The 21788-nt window shown below is 38.6% G+C and overlaps 1 protein-coding gene across 4 annotated transcripts in view; it reads left to right on the top strand.

Moving 5' to 3' along the window:
- pde1a (phosphodiesterase 1A, calmodulin-dependent) overlaps positions 1-21788 on the top strand; it is a 411318-nt gene that overhangs the window by 278980 nt on the left and 110550 nt on the right. Inside the window, exon 1 of one of the 4 annotated variants that reach the window (XM_052023524.1) lies at positions 9410-9495. The exons of the other annotated variants lie outside the window; for them this stretch is intronic. The gene's annotated coding sequence lies outside the window, so the exon portion shown is untranslated. Of the gene's footprint in view, positions 1-9409; positions 9496-21788 lie in introns of those variants that run through there. 4 annotated transcript variants of the gene reach the window in all.

Below are 21788 nucleotides of genomic sequence, written 5' to 3'. Positions count from 1 at the left end.
CCATGCACCAGGAGCACTGCACAGGCAACAGAAGGAGCAAACCTGTCCACCCCTGTCAACCCCTCGTGCCCCATCTGTGGAAGAGTCTGCAGCTCCCACATTCCTGGATATTTTACTATGAATGAAGTATATTTTTGAAATTAAAAAAAACACCCAGGGGGCACTCAGGTCAAACCCTCCCTGTACACAAACATATCACCATCTTCTGCTCAGCACCACAGTCAGTCCGCAGATCAATCAGCATCTGCAATCAATTTGAACTGGCGTCAGGAGCGCAAGAGCAAGACCATGAGCTTTAGCAGTTGGCCCGACCAATCTTCTGATCCCTTCACTGTCAGATCCGACCACCAGTAGGTGCTGAGAATTTGGTTTGGTGTGTGGCAAGAATTGGCTGGAGTGGATGGTCAAGGTGAAGCAGAAACTGGGAATGTGGGAATGGCGCTCCTTCTCGAAGGCAGGCAAGAGCCTAGACATCAGGTGCTCGATGCTCTCAGTGTTGTGGTACGTGGCATAGGTGTGGCCCATACCACACTCCTGCATCGGGGCAGTCACCTGAGCCATCTTCCACTTCATCTGGAGATCCAGGATGTATCATGTCCTTTAGGTTGTGATGTGCAGGTCTCCGGAAAAAGGGGGATAGGAAACATACCCAACTAGTCCTCATACTGACTGCCACCTTTGTGTGTGGCTGCATCAAGTTGTGCATATACCAAAGTATGCAAACACAAAGGGTCACTACATGCTGAGACTTGGATTACCTACAGCAGGCATCTCAAGGGCACTGGAAAGATGCCACCAGTGTTCTCCCCACAGAATCCTCCAGATTCACTGGAAGGTTAAGTGAACCAATGTCAATGCCTTCTCTCGGACGAACATCCTAGACGTTTCCTGGCATTCTGTATTCCTTGGAGTTTGGAAGAATGAGACATGACCTCATTCATATATTATAAGATCTTAAGGGAAGTTTACAAAATAGAGGTTGAGATGTTTTCATTAGTGGGAGAGTCACAAAGAAGAGAACATAGATATAATATGAGGGACTAGTCATTTAAAACTAAGGTGTGTAGAAATTGCTTCTTGCAGAGGATAGTGAATCCCTGGAATTCTCTGCCCTCAAGGCTGGCGGAAGCCAGATCATTATATATACTTAAGGTGGAGATAGGTAAATATTTGACAGATCAAGGAATTGTGGGCTATGGTGACCTTGCACAGAAGGGGAGTTGAGGCCTGCGTGGATCAGCCTTGATCCTATTGAGTAGCATGTAGGCCTGGTGTCTACTCCTGCTCTTATTTTCTTGTGTACTTGTGTTCTATAGCAAATAGGACATATCAGCCTAGCTTATTGTCCATTGGTGCTGCAATGTTTTCAATGGCATCATGTGAAATGGTGAGAACTTAGAGTTAAAATTAGGTTTCTGTACAGTAAAGCAGAAGTTAATTCAGAGCAGGAAACTATTAAGTTTTAAGTGTTCCAGGGATTTTATTTTACCCCATTCATCATTAAATTGCACAACCGAACACTGATGCATGTCAATGTATGTGTGATATAGTAGAAGTAATGCAGCCTCGGTAAATTACTTTCCAAATTATAATATGTGATACATGCATTTAGTTTTGTTTATGCATTCTGATCCCAGCACTGCATTATTTGAAGAGACACAGTTTGTTGAGCATTTGTGAAAAATTACTTCTACAAATATGGTCAAGTGATGGAATTATTACAATGAAAATTAAACATCTGGACTTCAACAATTCCTGCACACAGATAAGAAATTATAGAAGCACAAATTAATGAAAAAAAACCTGAAACATTGATTATTTTTTAATACATTGGTTTGGCGATCAATACCTAGTGATGTCTTATAAACTGCTTTGATCGTACAATGGATATCTCTTTCAACTTTGGAAAGGAAATGATGCTTTGGAAAGCAAATAATGTTGTGGGCAATTACCTTCACTGAAAATTCCAAATACTGATTATAGTATAATATTTCCTAACTGACAACAAAGCTGATAAACTGAAAGATATCTAATCTGTACATTTGCTACAAGAGATACTACTATCCTCCAAAAGATTTAAAAATAGCATAGCAAACATGTAGGCTGACAAGTTTACTCTCCACACTTTTGTGCTCATTTGACAATGCAAACTGGACTCCCCTGGAGATAAGTATGCTCTGGTTAGAAAAGTGATTGTAATTATGGTTATCCAAGAGGCCGCTTTTCATTGACAAAAGATTCCCAGTTCCTTTTATTTCAAATGCAAACAACAGCAGAATAATGTGCACTTTGTTCTATACAGCTGGTATAATTTGCCAGCAATCACACTGAGCATTAGTGGTTTTATCCCCTAGTGATGGTACAAAATCATTACGATACCAATTTTCAAGCAAAATAAAAATAAAATCCTGGGGCCATTGTTCTTTCATAACTATTGATTGCTTTGAAAAGGCTGTTCCTACTGGTCTTGGGACTGAAAACGTCATATAATGATCAGTTTAATGATTGTATTTCTTTTATTTTTTTCTGGAGGCTGATGAAGATGTTTTTTGCTGGCAAATACAACTATTGATTATTTCATATGTACAGAGTAAAACCAAAATAAATATTGCTGCAAGAAAAATAGCTGTACCCTTTTATATCTGTTACAAAATATAATTGCATAATTTACTGAACCAGATAAATATTCTACAAATTCATTCAGTAACAGAACATTTCCGTAGTAAATATTTAAAATAGATTTAGCTATATTTAGTGAAAGATTGTACAATATTTTAAACAGTGATTCTTTGTATTTTGGCTATGATTCTGCTTTATTAGTTAGTAGACTACATTTTTATTTCTGATGACAATCAAAAATTGAAGAAATTTTCCAGGAAAATGACACTTAATTAAAATGTTTGTAAAGCCTCTCAAAGAATTCCCATCAAGATCATGTGCAAAATCATTTGTTTGGCATGTATATTACATATGGATCAAATTCATTGGCAGTAACAATTAATACTATTTTACACTAATTATTGAAGTCAGCATCCAATAAAGTTTCATAGAAGTTTAGGGAAACTTTTGCTTTATTGAACATTATACACCATGAAACTCGTCAAAGTTGATTTTATTGGCATATGCACAAGTACACGTATGCACAGGTGCAATGAAAATCTTACTTGCAGAATAAACATAAATTAAACACAATTTTTACAAGGAAGAACACAAATAGAACAAAAGAAGTCCACTTTAGTGCAAAGTGATTAAAGTGGTCATAGTGCTCCTACTCTGTAGTGATTAGGGTTGTGCCAATTGGTTCAAGAACCGAATGGTTGAAGGGAAGTAGCTGTTCTTGAACCTGGTGATGTGGGACTTCAGGCTTCTGTACCTCCTGCCTGAAGGTAGCTGCCAGAAGGTGGCATGGCCCGGATGGTGGGGATGTTTGATGATGGATGTTGCCTTCTAAAGGCAGCACCTCATGTAGTTACTACTGATGGTGAGGAGGGATGTGCCTGAAATGTATTGGGCTGAGTCCACTACTCTTTGCAGCTTCTTACGTTCCTGCACATTCGAATTGCCACACCAGACCATGATGCAACCAGTCAGGGTACTTTCAACAGTACATCTGCAGAAGTTTGTTAGAGTGTTCAGTGACAAGCCAAACCTCCTTAACCTCCTAAGAAAGTAAAGACACTGGAGCCCTTCCTTGTAATTGCATTTATGTGCTGGGCCTATGAGAGGTATCCGATATGTTAAAAGTGAGTTTGGTGTACCTTTGAGGTACCGCTGAATGCAATAGACCGTAAAGGAATCAGTTTCTATGTGACTGGCATGCAGTGTGTTTGCTGATCTTGGCTGAGTAAGTGATGGTGACACAGATATTAATCATAAGGTTGCTAGACTGAGGAAATAAAAATGGCCAGTGATCCTTGAAACTCTACTATTTCGGAAAAATGGCAGATTCCACCTTATTAGACCTCTATTGCAATTTTTGTGGCCTGGACTATCAGTGTCAAGTTCTGCCCCATTCACACTCTGCACACGAGGAGTTTCAGGGAGTCAGCCCACCCCACCAGTGAAGGGCAGTCACCAGCCTGGTGGGATCTGCTTCTGGTGCAGGATGGAGCAGAGCATCAGGGCCACACCTCCCACAGCTGGGATGTGAAATGGAGTGAAGCAGCCCCTTCCCACCTTCCTCCCCATCCCCAGGCATAAGTATTGAGTGCCACCTGCTCAGTGTCTGGTCTCTATAAAAATGATGGCTGATGACTGAGCAAGTACAATAGCTGGCTCTCAACAGGAGCCATAACACCATATTAGTCTGTCTGCTTTTTTCAAAAAAAGAGTATAAAAAGTTTTTATGTAATTTAAACTGTTTCTCTCCCAGTACTATTGCAAGCCTACCTTTGCAAATTCATGCTATGAATTAAGTCATTATTACTTTCCTGATTTTGTCCATCTTGCCCTCAACTCAATTGCAATTGTTTGAAGTTCATCCCACAGGGATGTTAGCAATCTTAGAATATTCTCTAGTAAACTCTTTCTAAAAATGTGGAAGTGGTGACCACCATCCACAGACTGTACTCCAGCAGTGGGTTCCACAACCAGTGACTAACATGATCTTGCCTTATGATATCAAGAGAGTAATAAACAAAAGCTTGCCTTTCAATAGTTACCCAATATGATTAAATTCCTTATGTTAGCTTGATGTTTAGGGTTTTCCAAATGCATGCTGGTAAAAAGGAACTCTGGTTCAGTGATGCAACAGACATGGAGCTGAGAAATCTGAGAAAGATCACATTGCCCTATTGCACTCTCCGGGGAGTCCACCTAAATCATCCAGGGGTGACCCAACAGCATGAATGGGCTCCAGGGCAGAAGATGCCACTGCTGGCTTAAGCCCACGTCAATCCTGGATGCAAAGACCCCCATTGCAAAATGCAAGAAGGTCAGACAGAGGAGCTGGCACCTGGGAAGAGATCTGCCCAAGATGTTAATTGCTCAGTTGGTGTCTATTGATTTGGGTTTGTATTTACAACTGCTTGTCCAATGTCTTTGCATGCGACAGTCCACCCTCCCAGATTTCTGCACCTTGTAGGAAGTTTGTAAGCTCCTTTAGATATATGGTAACTATCTCTTTAAATGTGGCCAAAGTCACTTAAGTAATTCAATCATAGAGGCCAGAAAGAGTACAGTGAAAGCAGTTGGATAACCAGATACGTCATTGAACAAGACATCAGCATGCCGAGAAACAATTCAGAAGTCTCTTTATGCACCAACCTGGGTCCCAGAAAGGTCATGAAGTGCTGCACTTTGCAGAGTATTGCACAGCAGTGAAGAGGGACACTGTATAATAAGTGGGAGAGATGTGAGCAGAATCCCCATCTCTCTGATTATCTCAAGATCACTTCCCTATCAGCCATGAGCTAGAAGTCAAAAACAAAACTAAATACTGCAGATACCAGAAATCAAAAATCAGTGCAGCAAACACTAGTGTGTTCAGCAAGTGCGGCAGCAACTGTGGAGAGAGAAATTAGTTTCTGTTTCATGGCAAAGAGCTCTATGAGGGGGTGCACACTTATATGATTTGTTGCAGATCCATAGTGCGATAAATGGTTAAAAACAGAGAGTGCTGAAAATACTCAGAAGGTCAGGCAGCATCTGTGGAGAGAGAAACAGGGTTGACATTTTATCATAACCAGGATAAGGTTGATTTTAAGCACTGTTTCCATGAACAAAGACATTTCTGAAAAGAAGTATCATAGCATGGGATTCATGCTTGAGATGGACTCCTTCAGCCTCTTGGAAAATGCACAGTATAGCTGAGTTGCCCACCAGCTGATCATACATTCTTTGTGGATGATTCAGAGGTATCCTGTTTATCTTTATTATCTGCATCAACTGAGCAGAGCCTGATCGGGTTGGTCCCTTCCTTTCTTTTTCAATCTTTTTATTAGTTTTCAAATTAATATTCAAGATTAATATATAACATCAATGTTTGTACATGTAATACACAGAGATCAGAAGAACAATCATGGCATAGATAATCATAAAGAACAACAAAATAAAAAAAAAATCTGTAGATCCCACAATCTCTTAGTAAATGAATATAATATAAAAGAAAGGAAAGAAAAAGACCTATTATTTATATATATATATATATATATATATATATATTTCAAAGAAAAGAAAGAAAAAAAAATCCCCAAATCAATAAGAAAAATTATAAACAATATATAAAACCAAACAGAAAAATTAAAAAAAAGAAAAAAAAAGACTGGACTAAAATTTATCAACAGAAACAGAGCAATATTATGTTGTCAACTCCGTTCCTCTAAATCGGAAAGTTATTGAAAAGGGATCTATATCATGTGAAAATATTGAATAAATAGACTCCAAATATCTTCAAATTTAAGCGAAGGATCAACAGAACCACTCCTATTTTTTCCAAGTTTAAACATGATATAGTTTGAGAGAACCATTGAAAAGTAGTGGGGGTATTGGATCCTTCCATTTAAGCAAAATGGATCGTTTGGCCATTAATGTAACAAAGGCAATCATACGGTTAGCGGAAGCAGATACATGGCCAGACTCTATCCTTGGTAATCCAAAAATTGCAGTGATAGGGTGAGGTTGTAAATCAATCTCCAATACATTTGAAATAATGTTAAAAATGTCTTTCCAATATTTTTCCAAAAGAGGACAGGACCAAAACGTATGTGTCAAAGAAGCCACATTCGATTTACATCTGTCACATATAGGATTTATATGGTGATAAAAACGGGCTAGCTTATCTTTTGACATATGGGTCCTGTGAACTACCTTAAACTGTATCAAAGAGTGTCTGGCACACATTGAACATGTATTAACTAAATGAAGAATTTTCTTCCATGTCTCTGTAGGTAAAGATGTCTGGAGTTCACTTTCCCATTCATTCTTAATTTTGTCCAGTGATTCTGGACGTATTTTCATAATTAAATCATAGATTATTACTATCAAGCCCTTCCGATAAGGATTAAAACCTAAAATTTTTTCCGTAATTTCAGTTTTGTAAGGTGTGGGAAAAGAGGGTATAGTAGCTTTTAAAAAATTTCTAATCTGCAAATATCGAAAAAAGTGTGATCTAGACAAATTGTATTTGTTAAACAGTTGTTCAAAAGATGAAAAACAGTTATCAATGAATAAATCACGAAAACATACTATTCCCTTCCTTTTCCATATAGAAAAAGCTGAGTCAACTCTGGATGGATGAAAGAAAAAATTAGATTGAATGGGACTTGACAAGTTAAATTTATTCAATCCAAAAAATTTATGAAATTAAAACCATATTCGTATTGTATGTTTAACAATTGGGTTAATCATATGTTTAGTTAAGTGCAAAAGGGAGTGAAGCTCCTAAAATAGAAACTAATGAAAATCCAAGTACTGATTGGTGCTCAAGGTGTACCCATTTGGGATATTGAATTACGTCTGAACCTTGTATCCAAAAAATTAAATATCTGATATTAATTGCCCAATAATATAAGGTTGGTCCCTTCCAAGATGTCCTTTTTGCTGCTGACCTTGTGTTTACTGTCTGCTCCTTCTCGCTTTAGATGTGCGAGGTAAGTTAATAAGAGGAGTGACGTGTTGAGCATAACATGTTGGAGTGATAGGCATGTCAGCATCTTTTTGTCTATGGTTTGCTGACTATGTCAAGAAATATTTGCAATATTAAGTGCAATTTGTCTCTGACTGTTTGGACTCTTCATCAAAAGATTTCATTTTTGTGTGTGCATGTTATCTGATGAGAAGTATGAACTCCCACTTGTGCTTGCTTCCCTTTATGGGTACACCCTATGCTCCTCAGAAACTTGCAGTACTTTGCATTACTGTTTTCACAAATAAATTAAGAATTTTTTTTTCTATTCTTGCAAGCATAAATTGCAAGCTCCTACATTTAACTGAATTTTTAATTTTATGCCAAATCCAGGCAATTTTAAAAAAGTTGTTGCATTTTTTTCCTGAAGAATTTATGTGATATTTTTGAGTTCAATTTTTCTGCTGGTAAGGGGAAGTTATTTAAGAAAATTAGAAGGAGGATAAGGCCATACGATCCCTCTAACCTCCTCTGTCAGGCTGATCCTATATCTCGATTCCACTTTCCCGTCCATTCTCCATTTTCTCTAGTTCCCATGATGTTCAAATATATGTCACTCAGTCTTGAATCTACTGAGTGACTGAGCATTCAGGGCCCTCTAAAGTAGTAAACTCCAAAGATTTATAACTGTCTGTGCAAAGAAATTGTTCTTCATTAGATCTCTAAATGGCCAATCCCTTATCCTGATATTATATCCCCTAATTCTAGAGCATTAAGCTGAGGAAAGCAGCCTGCTGACATCTACTGTGTCTATCCTTCTTGGAACCTTGTATGTCTCAATGAAATAACTTCTCATTCTTCTAAGCTCTGGCGAGTATCAGCCAATCTTACATTATCACTTTTCATTACTCATTCCTGAAATCAATCTATTGAATCTAATCTGCTCTAATTGCAAAGCAGGTACATCTTTCTTTAGGTACAGAGACCAAAACTTAATGTTTATAAATAGGCATCTTGTCCTTGCCAGCTCACTTTCCTTTCTGCTTTCCACCCAAATGAGACCTAACATCAAAACAGTAAAACTTGTTCCCTTGTGGGTTTAGGGCCTGGCATCCTCATATTTGTTATATGATTTATTTGTCATCATTTCAATCATTATGAAGTAGAATCAATGGCAAAGCCACACTGGTAGGATAAAGTCTAAATTAGAACATCATCATATTTGTGCATAATGCAACTGAGTCCATATTCCCTGATGTGCGTCACTCAACATTTGTATTTTTACTGCCTATAAATGTTCCGATGTGAAAGTCTGAAGACAAAATTCTACTAATTAAAAAGAAAGCTGCAATGTTCATGCATAATATTATACAGAAAGCACCGAGATATTGATCATCACAGAAAATTATTATTATTAAATCATTTCTATGGCTTTTTTTTCAGCTTATAAGTTCATGTTTACACAGGTCTTTGTTGGATTCCTATGCTCTGTCTATTTGTTTGGCAATAGGTGGAGTAAGCCTTCTTGCTTTATGCATTTTCTTTTTAATTTCCAGTCTCTCTGCTATATTTATGCTTTGGAAAATACCTTGGATCCTGAACATAGCCAGATGGCCCATGGTTTGCCTTTGAGAGTGAAATTGCTCCTGTTGATAATTTTAGCAAAAATGTTGGAGTGACTACAAAATGGAAAATCAAGTTAATTTTCTTAATGAAGCAAGAAGAATAGAGCATATTTAAAAGAGTTGTCAAATAATTTAATATTTTTGGCACATTTAAAGCTATCATATCAGATTGTATAAATAGTTAAGACAAATAATTAATTGCCTGTAGAGTGTTTGATCAACATCAGATTACTACTGAGAGAAAGAAAGAGGGAGACAGAATTGTTACCATTTAAGAAGACAGTCATTGTGTTCTTAAGACTTACAGTGAGTTTGAAATTTCATTTTATTGCTCATTAACCTTCCTCCCATCCTGGGCATGTCAATTCCTGTATTAGGCTACTGGTATTTTAAAGTAAGCTCAGCCTGCTTAAGGAACACTGTCTTCTAAGTACTCACTTTTACATATTATCACAATTTCCAAAGCATCTCACTTGTTTGTGGATGAATAGAAAAGTGAGCAGAGAGAAAAGGAAAACAATTTTTTGGTTAAAAATGGGTTTAGAAATAGTGGAGACAAACATAGTGGGTTTGTCTCATTACAAGGCAGAGTGAGAGTGTGACAGACCAAAACTCTGCCATCAGTGACGGTTGGAAAGTATGGGAGTGTGTTAAATGCCGGAGCTGAATCAAAGGATGTGACTGGGGTTGTAAAGCTGGAATCAACAGGGCAAGGCCATGAAGTAAATTAAAGTCAAGGATGAGAGTCTTAAAGTTAATGTGTTAAGCTTGGAACTAAGGAAAATGGGTGACTGGAATTTAGTGCACTTCTGGGGTTAGTTGAAGTTTACGAATATGAGATGAGAGAATTGCAAAGATAGCACTGAAGGCTGATGTTAAAGCCTTAAAAAGTGGAATTGTTTTTGCTTGAGACTCTGCTTTGGATCAAGGAGATTTTGCACAATCTCCATAAATGGTTGGGGAGAAGAATGAGGTCAGTGGTAAGGGAATGCAAATGATTGGAAGGTGAAAGGAGAGGTTGTGGTCTCTCATGTAGTCTTCTGGTGCTAGGTGTAACTTCTTTAAGGCAATGAAGTACAAGGAGCTTAATGCATTAGAGATGGTATGGTGTCAAGACAAGTAATAGAAACATGTTGACCCCACATCTAGAGATGGCACTGAGAGAGAATGCATGGATGAGAAAATGGAGTATGCATAAACACATGGATTATTTTGTGATTATAATACAGTAGCTGCTTGACACATTGCTGAAGAACTGCTGGCTACATTCAGTCAGATGCCAAGGGCAATATAATATTATTTATGTACCAGACTCATAGAAAACTTAACAAAACAAAAGGAAGCCATTTGGCCCATCATGTCTGTGCAGGTGGAAAAGGATCTAGCCAGTTTAATCCCACTCACATTAGGTCCATACCCCACAGGTAAAGGCTCTTCATATAGACATGTACTTGTAAGGGTTTCAGCCTCTGCCTTACATTCAGATAGTTAGCTCTAGTCTTTGAGGTGAAAAAGGATTTCCCCACCTCCAATCCTTCTACCAGTTATTTTAAATCTAGGTCCCCTTATTATTGATTCCCTGCTTATAGTTGCTGTATTAGATATGTATTAGAGAACACACCCAAGGAAAAGGCAACATTGGTTATCCTTGATCCTAGGGTAGGGAAAACGGTGTCCTAACATTTCTCAGTAATTAACTAGTAACACAATGGGAGAGTAAATATCCCTGATTAAGTTTCTTATTATTTTCTGCTGGTATATAGGGGAATGGAAGAAAATGTGAAGTCAAAGTTACCATACTCATTCCTTCCACAGATCATGCACAATTGATTATTTCATTTATATTTTTGCAGTCTTTAAGAATGGACAATTTCAATGTTGCTAGAGAAAGAAACCTCAGAGTCTTTAACAAGATTATCTTTATGCTTATAAACATTGCTGAGAGCATATTCAAGCAATTAGTTTATTCTGAACAATCAATATTACCATGAGATGTCAATTCTAAATTTATGGGTATGGATCAGAAAGTGTTTCAAGTTCAGCCTCACTGATCACCATTTTGCCTCAACTACACTCCTCTGTGCTCTGGAGACCAGTTTTGCTGCCAGAATCTAATTAATTGAAATTATGACTGATGTAACAAAGAGATTCAGTGTTGCACGTACCAGACTCCATGATTCTAAATGCATTACCATGTGTCTCCCATGCTTTTGGAAGGATAATTAACAAGCACTTAAGTGAGGCAAAGTCACCTGAAAAACTACATGCTGCTTTAATTTGCATAAAGTATGAATGAATCAAATTATTTTGTTTTGCCAAAATATACCCATTCAAATTCCTCAAACCATCTAAATGATAAATTGAAGCAAAAAACTGTAAATGTCAAAATGTGAAACAAAAAGAAAGATGATGGGTTTACTCAACAGGTCAGTCAGTATTCATGGGGAGTGAAACAGAGTTAATGCTTCAGGTCAACAGTTCTTCCAGTATTTTCTGTTTTGAGTTGAAATAATAAATACAATTTTGCCATTCACTTATTTAAAACTAAGCAGCCCAGTGCTCACATTCACCCTAAAACATCAAAGGCCCAAAACTCTTCAATGTATAAAACCAATGTGTAAAACCATACATTGAATTGGCATTGTGTGAAGAATCTGCACCACTATTAATCAAACCAGCAAGGGAATGATGATCTGATACCATAATGTAAAATGGCAGGACAGTTCTGAATTTTGGGCATTGTGTCCACATTCCTGCATTAGTCTAAACGCCATGTGAGGATCAAGGTTTTATCTGTGATTCCTTGCTGTGAAAGAAGGACCTAAAGCTTTAAACATTTGGGAATCACTGCTTTGACTTGTGTTGTGGCTTTGGGGCACGCTTGCCTTGGACTGGCAAGTGGTTTTTGAGAAGAGGCACCACATGTTTTATACTGCTTGTGGGACATAGTGCCATTGGAAATGGACATCTCTGCTACGGCTCGTGATGGGCAGTATCCGCCGCAATATAAAAGGAGTAGTATGACCACTCATGAAGAATAAAGCCACATCTTCAAATGCCAGACTAGCCAGCAGTAGGCCTTTAACTAAACCAAAATGGGCCCTACCCTGTTAAAACCTTCTGTTGGGTTCAAGGCCTGAACCTTTCATGAATCACATATTACACACTGAGGTCTGTGCAATAATTTCCAAAATCGGGCTATGTGAAAAAAATTAATCTCATAATGACTAAAAATATGGTGCTATGTGATAGAATTTCGAGGCCAAAACCTCTCCACTTCACCTACTACACCACAAAAGGAGGTCATTCAGTCTACCAGGTCCATTGCTGGCTCCCAGCAGAGCAAGCTCACCCTTCTCATTCCCCACTCTCTTTATATTCCTGTAACTGTCATTTGTTTCATTTGCCACTTTGCTACACCAAGAGGTAATTTACAACAGTCAGTTAACCAACCAGTATATCTTTAGGATGGGGAAAGGAATGGAAGAAGCCAGAGAAAATCCATGGAGCCACAGGGATAATATGCAAACTCCACAAAAACAGCACCTGAGGTCAGGATAAAACTTGGTCCCTGGAATTGTGAATCAATAGTATGAACAGCTGCATGACCGGGCTCTGGAATGTGTTCCAAGGCTTCCATTGAGAAAAACCTGGTGCCATTATTTTAATGCACACCTTGAAGGTCAATTCACCTGGTATTTCAGCTAATTTGTTCAAGGCAATATTCCAGAGAATCTTCATGCCGCTGGGAAAGAATTTCTTGGGAACTAAATCTGCCAGCAATTTCATGGTTTAAATTTTTTAAAACAATTTCTTCCCAGATAATAATCTCAAAATGTTCAATGAAGCAGCTTATTAATTGTGAAATTTTTTTGGACAAGTTCCACCAAAATTTTAAAATAGATGACTAGCTTGGTGGGGAAGCAGTCAGGCATGTGCACAAGAAAACATTTAAACTGCAACTATACTGAAAAGCATGTAGGCTAACACTGGGCAAGTGAACGAGCAGACCAACTGAGTGGGCAGATGAACAGAAGGTCAAGAAGGACAGCACAGTGGCACAGCTAGTAGAGCTGCTGCCCCACAGCACCAGAGACCCAGGTGCTGTCGGTGCGGAGTTCGCACGTTCTCCCTGTGACCACGTGAGTTTCCGCCGGGATGCTCCTGTTTCCTCCCATATCCCAAAGACGTGCATGTTGGTAGGTTAGGTAGGTTAGTTGGGCACTGTAAATTGCCCCCAGTGTTTGGATGAGTGATAGAATCAGGGGGAGTTGATGAGAATATAGGGAGAATAAATAAAAGGGATTAATGTGGGATTTGAGTAAATGCATGGTTGATGGTCAGTGGGCACAAGGTGTGCCAAAGGGCCTGTTTCCTTGCTGTATCTCTCTATGAATCTCTATGAATGTATGACTTGAGCCCATGCACTAGATAGTGTTTAATTATAAATCTCATCTGTGATATTCTGTAAAGTGTGGCAGATTTTATAACCTGGCATTAGATTAAGGTGATTGGGAGTTACATTCCTTGAGTGAATACAGCAACATAACAGTTGTTACAATGAGGAAGAACTAAATTTAAAATGCCATTAGTGAAAATCCATAGCAAAGTCCAAGTCAACATCCATAAAAGAGACAAAGAACCTAAAGAGATTTACATCATTCAGCATTAATTTAAGACCTTGTACTAATAAATTATACCTTTTTTTAATGAACTTTAAATATTAGCTGGCATCATCTGGAACATGGAAATAGTTGCATTCAATGAGAAGATGCACTTAATCCATGACCTTTGGAAAAAATGTAACATTCAATAAAAGATCAAAGTGCTGAGGTTTAATATTTGAAGAGTTTGCAGAAACTTGGCACGATAAAAGCCGACTTCTATGCTTTTTGTCAAAGTGAGTCTCGTCCCTGTGCATTGAGATATTATGAGCCAACCTCAACAACTCATAACAATTTGAACAGACTAATATTCCATTTTAGGTATTGTAACTGGTGGTGCTGTGAAAACTGCAAGGCCAGGATTGGCAGGTAATTGAGTTAGGGGGCACCCAGTGCATTGTTAGGTTGTTTTAGCTCACTTAGAGTAGTGCTGTCTGTTTCCTGCTGAATGCTTATGCCCGGACTTCAGTTATAAAAGAATTCCTGCCTTACACTCACAGGAACTTTTCTCAAGCATACTAAGAAGGAAAGGAAAGTTGTAGAGGATTGAAAACTTGCCAAAAGCAATCTGGCAACATGCCAGACAGCTAATGACACAGACCAAAAGGCAGTATTTGGAGTAAATATAATATGATTTATTTTTCATACATAAATAAGCAATAAAGTTCATTTGCTAAATATTGTAATGAGAGTAAATGAAAATTAGTGATGTTTGTGATCACTTTTATAGTTGTTACTGCTTTTTCGAATCTGCCATTATCAAAAATCCATGCCCTTGCACAGTACTGCCCATTAACTAATCTGTCATTTCAAGACCTTGAACATGTCACTCTCAAAAATCTGCTACATCTCTTTCATTGCTCCATGTTTGATATTTCCCACTTCCGTGATCCCTCTGGAATGACCCCAATCAAAGTCAGTAATGATGTTCTCCCTAATTGTGGTTTTAGTACATATTCCCTCGTCAAGTCTGTGACCTGCCTGCAGTCTTTGACACAGATGACCATTCTTCCCAAATAGTTCTCGAGGAAATGATGCCCTCACATGAACCAACTTTTATTTATCTACGTATACCCAGAGAATCTCTGCTATGATGTCTTGTCCTGCGTTCAGTAAGATCTACAGTTCAGTAAGGCCTTATTCCTCATTCCTAGTCTGCATACAGTCCTTAGCGACATCACCCAAAGACATCATGCCAGGTTCTACCTCTTTGTGAATAAATCTTTTTGGTCACCTTTCCTAATGTCTCCATTTGCTTGGTCTCAATGACTGCATGATTATACTCCTGTGAAAAACTTTGAGATGCTGTCTTATTTTAACAGTTTTGCTGCACGTTGTTAAATAATAACTTATTATGCTCCGTAATTTTACAATCTAAGTAACATTATGGTGGCTACTTTAGAAATTTTCTGATGAATCACAGCAGCTAGTCCTAACATTAGGACGTATTAGACAGTTGCATGAAAAATATTATTCATTTTCATCCAACCTGTTGCGATGCCTTGTTGAAGAGAAGCAATTACCATGTATGGTGCTGACACTTCTTCCCTTTGCCTGCTAATGGGCATTTCCTATGAGGCAGACTCAGCACAAAGGGTTGCCTGCCATCCCAGTTTGTAAGAAAAATCCAGACTCTGATATAATTATTTAAAACATAAACATCCTACTCTTTCTCATACTTGTTTTATCTAGATCCAAGTGAAGTTGGATATTTTGGAATAGTGACAACCAGGGGCTCCCTCCAGACTAGCCTGTAAACCAAGTTAATAATTTATCCCAGAAGCATTCATAACTGCAACTTTTCATTAACTACCTGAAAATCGTGTTTGTAATGCAATGGATTTGATACATTTGCAAGGGTGTTAACAAAATGAAGAGTTGTGGAGGGAAATGTCAGAAGTGTGGGTTTTTGCATTGGAGATGAGGGAACTACATGATGACCCGGTAGAGGTCTTTAGGGTTAGAATGGATCTGATAAAGGAAACTGTGCTGGAACTTTTCACTGGTTATGAAGACAAGAAGAAACAAATTTAAAATAATCACAAGGTATTTACAGGAAGATCTCAAAAGAGCCTTGAACAAAAGACTGGTTACAATTTGCACAAAATTTTGTTCAAGCATGGTACATGAAATCAGTTGATATTGGGTATTTGGATTTACCGGTCTAGATTTATTGGAGAAAATATTTGTGTGCGATAATGTTCCGAGGTTCTGTTCAAATGTGTGTTTTGGTAGATTTCTATTCTTTATAAAAATGTTCTTCTCTTTGTGAGCATGTAGACAACTTTTTTTATTTTATCTTCTGGCAAATGGAGCTCAATTTCATATGAGAAACATCTCCTTTGACAATGAAAGAAAAAGTATGACTTACATTCCTATAGCACCCTTCATGTGATTCAAAGCATTTTACAGCCAAATGAAGTGGTAACTATTATAATTTAGAAAATACCACACCCAATTTATGTACAACAAAATTCCACAGACAGCAATGTGATAATTACCAAAATAATGTTTTTTTGTATTGTGGTTGAGGGATAAATATTGGCCATAGTACCATGAAGACCCCCTCCTACACCTTTCCCTTGCTGACAATCATCCTGATGGTCTTCCAAACAATGTGCAGGAACTTTTACCTTCTCTCAAGAGGCCATATGGAGCTTTGATTTAATATATCATCCGTTAAAACATAAGAAGTAGGAGCAGGAGCAGATCATTCAACCACTTGTACCTACTCTGCCATTCAACAAGATCTTGGCTGATCCTCAACATCATGATTTGAGTTTTGAATGAAAACAACGACTGAGCCTTCACAACCTTCCTGAGTAGAGAATTCAAAGATTTACTACCCTTTGAGTGAAGAAGTTTCTCTTCATTTCAGAACTAAATGTCCTCGCCCTTACTCTAAGACTATGGTCCATAGTGCTAAATTCCTCAGTCGGGGAAACATCCTCCCCACATCAAAATGTTAAAAGACAGGGACCTAGTCTTCTCAATCTTTCCTCATGTGAAAGACCGGCCGGTGCAGAAACTAGTCTGGTGAATCTTCTCTGCACTCCCTCGGTGGCAACTATCTCCTCCTTTAGGTGAGGAACTGTACAGAAGATTCCAGCAGTGGTCTTATGACAGCACATATTGCAGTTCAGCATTCCCTCAACGCTGCTGGAAGTGTGAGCTGAGATTCCGGCATGGAGGGGCGGCCCAATAGTATATTAGTAGAGCCGCTGCCTCACAGCGCCAGAGACCCAGGTTCAATCCCGATCTCGGGTGCTGTCGGCGTGGAATTTGCATGTTCTCCCTGTGACCACAAGGGTTTCCCCCAGGAGTTCCAGATTCCTCCCCATCCCAAAAGTATGCATGTTGGTAGGTTAATCAGCCATTGTAAATTGCCCCTAGTGTGTAGGTGAGTGGTAGAATCTGGGAGGGGGGGAGGTTAACAAAAATGCAGGGAGGATCTGAATCAATTATTCCCTCATAATGATGAGTTATGCTGAAGTTTGAAATTACTCTGTATGATAAGGAATATATCATCACAGTAGCTGTGAGCTAGATGAAAGTATTTTATTTTGTGTTTTATGGAAAGTGAGGTAAATGAAATCAACAATAATTCAATTCATTGGTTCTGTAGATCCTGTACCAATCTGCTGCTGAAGTTATGGTGGGAAATTGGATACATTCCATGAAAGTTGTAGCCTATTAATATTAACAAAACAGGAAAAAATGCCACCAGCATTCTTATCATGTGATATCCAGGCTGTTATTGCTGAAGTGGGGAGGCAGAGTAATTTTGAATGTACACTGAAAATGTCCTTAAAGGTAGATAGAAAATCAAGATCTGGCACCAGAAAGCTACAAGACAGTTTTTGGCTGTCTTTTCATGAAAAGTCTTTTTTTCTGAAGTCTTGTTTTAAAAATTAGCTATGCCTGTGCTAATCATTGTTGTAGTTTATGCTTGGAGACTTACTCTAATTGGATCCAAACAATTAATAGATATCAATCCTCCCTCACCATCCTCTGTTTCATAGCAATGAATGATGCTTTGTTCAGGGAATATCTATTCAGTGAAAACCTAAATTGGCCTTGAATTTCTCTCCAGCTTGGTGACACCATACCTTTCCTGGAATATATCAGATACTTTCTCGTGCCTTATTTGGGTGAGGCTCTGGAGAGTTGAAGGACATCTTGTCTTTGATTACATCTTCTATTTAGAAACTAAGCCCACCACGGCACTGATTTCCTCACAATAGTTCTTGTAGTGCACTCTTTCTTGAACTTTGAGATATTCTGTTTACCACCACTTGCATCATAGAGTTATGCAGCATGAAAACAGGCCCTTCATCCCAAGTTGTCCATGCCAACCAAGTTGTCCACTTGAGCTAGTCCCATTTCCTAGTATCTTGCCCATATCCTTTCATGTACCTTGTATTTTTAAACATTGTAATTGTGTCTGCCTCTCCCACTTCCTCTGGCAGTTCATTCCATATACCCACCATCCTCTATGTGAAAAAGTTGTTCCCAGGTCCATTTTAAATCTTTCCCCTTTCACCTTAAACCTATGCCCTCTAGTTTTAGACTCTCCTACCCTGGGAAAAATAGCTTGTGACCGTTCACCTTATCTGTGCTCTTCGTGATTTTATAAACCTCCATTAGGTAACCCCTCAGCCTTCCAAAATGTGGATGGAAAACACTTTGAAAACGCACTACCAGCTCTGTTTATGTTCTGTTCTGAAATGGAAATGTATACAACGACTAATTAGTCCTGGAACCAATTAGACCAGTTTTTCTGACCAAATAACACAAGGTCAAAATAAAGGCACCATTAACGGCTGAAATAGTAACTGCACTGTGTCCCACATTTCTGAGTTCTGCAGCCTAAGTTAATCACTGATATGTGCTTTTCTTCTCTGATATCAGCTGAAGCAATTGTCCTTGGTGTTCCAAGTGGAAAGATCAATGCTAAAGAACATTAGATGTCAAGCCTTTCTCCTTTTGTGCGTGTAGACAATAAGTGAGAATCAGATCTGGCTTGGCGGTGAAATTCCACAACTCAATGGTTCACTGACATTTGTGAAAAGGAATGTTAACTTACCAAGGAACTGCACTGCTGTATAACTGTACTCCCACGTGGGTCATCACTCTTCAGTAGAGGTGAGGACTGAAGGTAATAGTATTTGCAGGAGAACAATGGGGAAGTTGGTTTCCAATATAGCATGTAATGAAATGGCCACTGAAAGCCTGTGTCTACTCTGGTACACTCCTGCTATAATATTGTTGCTAAGCACTTTAACAAATCTTGTACTTTATTGCTACACAAACACCCGAACACCCCACTCCCAGCATTCTGTTCTACCTACAATTCTGCATCGTCATCCTCTACTTCACACTAATGAATGATGCTTTTGACTAATTAGTTAGATGAGAAAGGCAATGAGAATTTGGCTTTCTAAAATGCTCAGTGTTTAATCAAATAACTTAGCACTAAGCTGATATTCAAATCTTACGTTGCCTAACTTGCTTATATACCTGCATTATTATCAATTAGCGCAAAGCACTCGCTGAAAATAGTTGTTTCCCACTTTTGCTTGCAAGACACTGGTGCGTTGATTTCTTTCTGAATTAAAAGGTCTCTAATATCTCGAATGTTATGTCATTGGTTGACCTAGCTTCTCATGCTGGGTGGCATGTGTGCACTCAAGCAGTTCTGAGTGGCCAAACAGCCTTTAGTTTAGGGCCGGAAGACAAGGATGACTTCCCCACCCCCAATGCCACCATAATCCATCCATGTCCTAGCTGGCTCAGCTTGTGCTTAATACGTTAAAGTAACAGCTGCATATCTGAACAGCTATCAAACTTCGCAGTTCTCCAGGGACCCCTGTACTCTGTGCCAAAATCAAATTGCAGCCAGTTCACAGAACCCATAATCCATTTGGCCTTCATAGCACAGAATAATTTTAAGCCATTGATCCTACTCTTTGAAAGTCAGTATCTTCCCCATCAAGATGCAGCCAAATAACATCAGCCATGTTAAGTATGAAGGTCACTACTTTCCAGTGCATGCTGAGCCTGGCTCCAAATGTCTGTATCTCTCAACTCACCATATCAGCAGTTGTTCTGCACCTACTGTTGAAGCAATGCTTTTAAAGAAAATCGTCCAGAATTTATTGGAAAAATAACAGGAGGTTCACAATGACTGTCAATATTAGTACACAAAAACAGCAGCAGTTTGTATTCATGAAGAGAAACCTCAAAAGTTCTGATTTGCCACAAATTGCTGAATGAATTCAGCTGTTCACCTGTTCAACACCAGAAATACTTCTTAATTTCAGCCTTCCCATTGAAGTTTGCTGGCTTTGAGCCATCAATATGAATTAATTGCACTACAGCAGGTAATTCATGTTGGAAGGACCCTGTTAATGGTGCAGTTTACGGTCCTAACATGAAAATCGACATTGGAGGCCTTAGAAAGAAACATTTGAAACTGTAGGGAATAATTCTCACTCAGATTGAAAATTATTTCCGGAGGTTTACAAAATCTCAAATCTTAATTGTTTTTCTTACTTTTCCTTTAACCCTATACTTCTCTTTCATTTCCTGTTTGATTTACTATTTCAGATTGACATTGGTTAAGGAGATCAGATATTAGACCTGGTTCACAAGGTCCCAGATACACACTTGATGACACCACATCATTATCAGTGTATATTTTTATCTATTTATGGCACAGAAGTACTACAACCTGAAGGTGGTGATGAATAGTCCATTCCACAATGAGTTGCATTGCTCAAACAATTTCTGGATTCATGGATGAAAAATCCACAACTTCCTCTGGTGCAGGCATGCTGTAAGTCCAGGTGGAGAGCAGTAGTTGGGCTGAATTCAGGCCACAATCCCAGTGTATCCTCCCCTTCTGATTTCTGCAGGACACTGTTTAGGTTGAGGCTTCGACATAGCTGCTCAAGATTCAAAGTGATATGGGTGGGAGAGGTGACTCCCAGCCTAGTTGCCTAGCAGAAGTGACTTCTGGAAGAAACAAAAAGACAAGAAATGATATTAAAAATATTTACAAATTGCTGCTGCAAATATATGTGGAGGACACTTCCTTCAATGTCACGCCCAGGCAGTCCCTGGAGCCTCTTGTACATAGACACAATGATAGCTGAGTGCAGCTTAATTGCATAGCTTTCCAAATTATACCATGCAGTTCTGTTTTTAACACAAACTGCTATAAACTGGCAGGTGCTTCCAATGCCGGTAAAAATTCTAAATGGAACAAACTAGAGAGATACAGTTCCTGAGAGGGAGTGACAGAATAAACATCTAGCTGGATAGTCTATAACTAGGCGGCATTGCCTCGTTAAGATTTTTTTAGAGAGTGAGTAAAGTTTTGCGATTCTTGACCTCAGCGGGCTGTGAATCTTTTGCTATTGAATATGTTCAAATATGAAGTTGATTGAGATTTGGATATAAAGGTAGTCAGAGGATGAAGGAATCAGGCTAGAAAATGGAAAAGGCACAGGACCAGTCACATTCTCTCCGAATCGCAGATTCATCTGATCCATTGGTAAAAGTATTATGGAATGAAGATCAGGCAGTTTGCCTAGTTTGGGTAGATGTGCCACTCAACCAAATTATCACCAACACATCCTCCAACTCGATCTTCTGCAATTTACTTTGTTAGGATAATAACGTTTATAAGCTATATCTCATCTACATTGTTCACCTGCCAGCTCTAGTCAGGCATTAGCAAAATGGCTATTGTCCTTTTATATTCTCTGAATGCTGGAAACAACTTTTGTTGATTGTTACTGTTTAATGCAAGTGATGAGATTCCTTTACATCTCATTCATAATGTTGGTAATACCTGTTTCCATGAAGCTTTCCAAGGTAAGAGTGAAAACTTCTCACATTTGATTTGACTCACTAGCTATGATTCATTTT

Source organism: Pristis pectinata, chromosome 1 (assembly GCF_009764475.1).
Source record: "Pristis pectinata isolate sPriPec2 chromosome 1, sPriPec2.1.pri, whole genome shotgun sequence".
Classification (NCBI taxonomy): Eukaryota; Metazoa; Chordata; class Chondrichthyes; order Rhinopristiformes; family Pristidae; genus Pristis; species Pristis pectinata.
The sequence above is the reverse complement of the archived record's forward strand: the minus strand, read 5'-3'. Positions and strand labels throughout refer to the sequence as shown.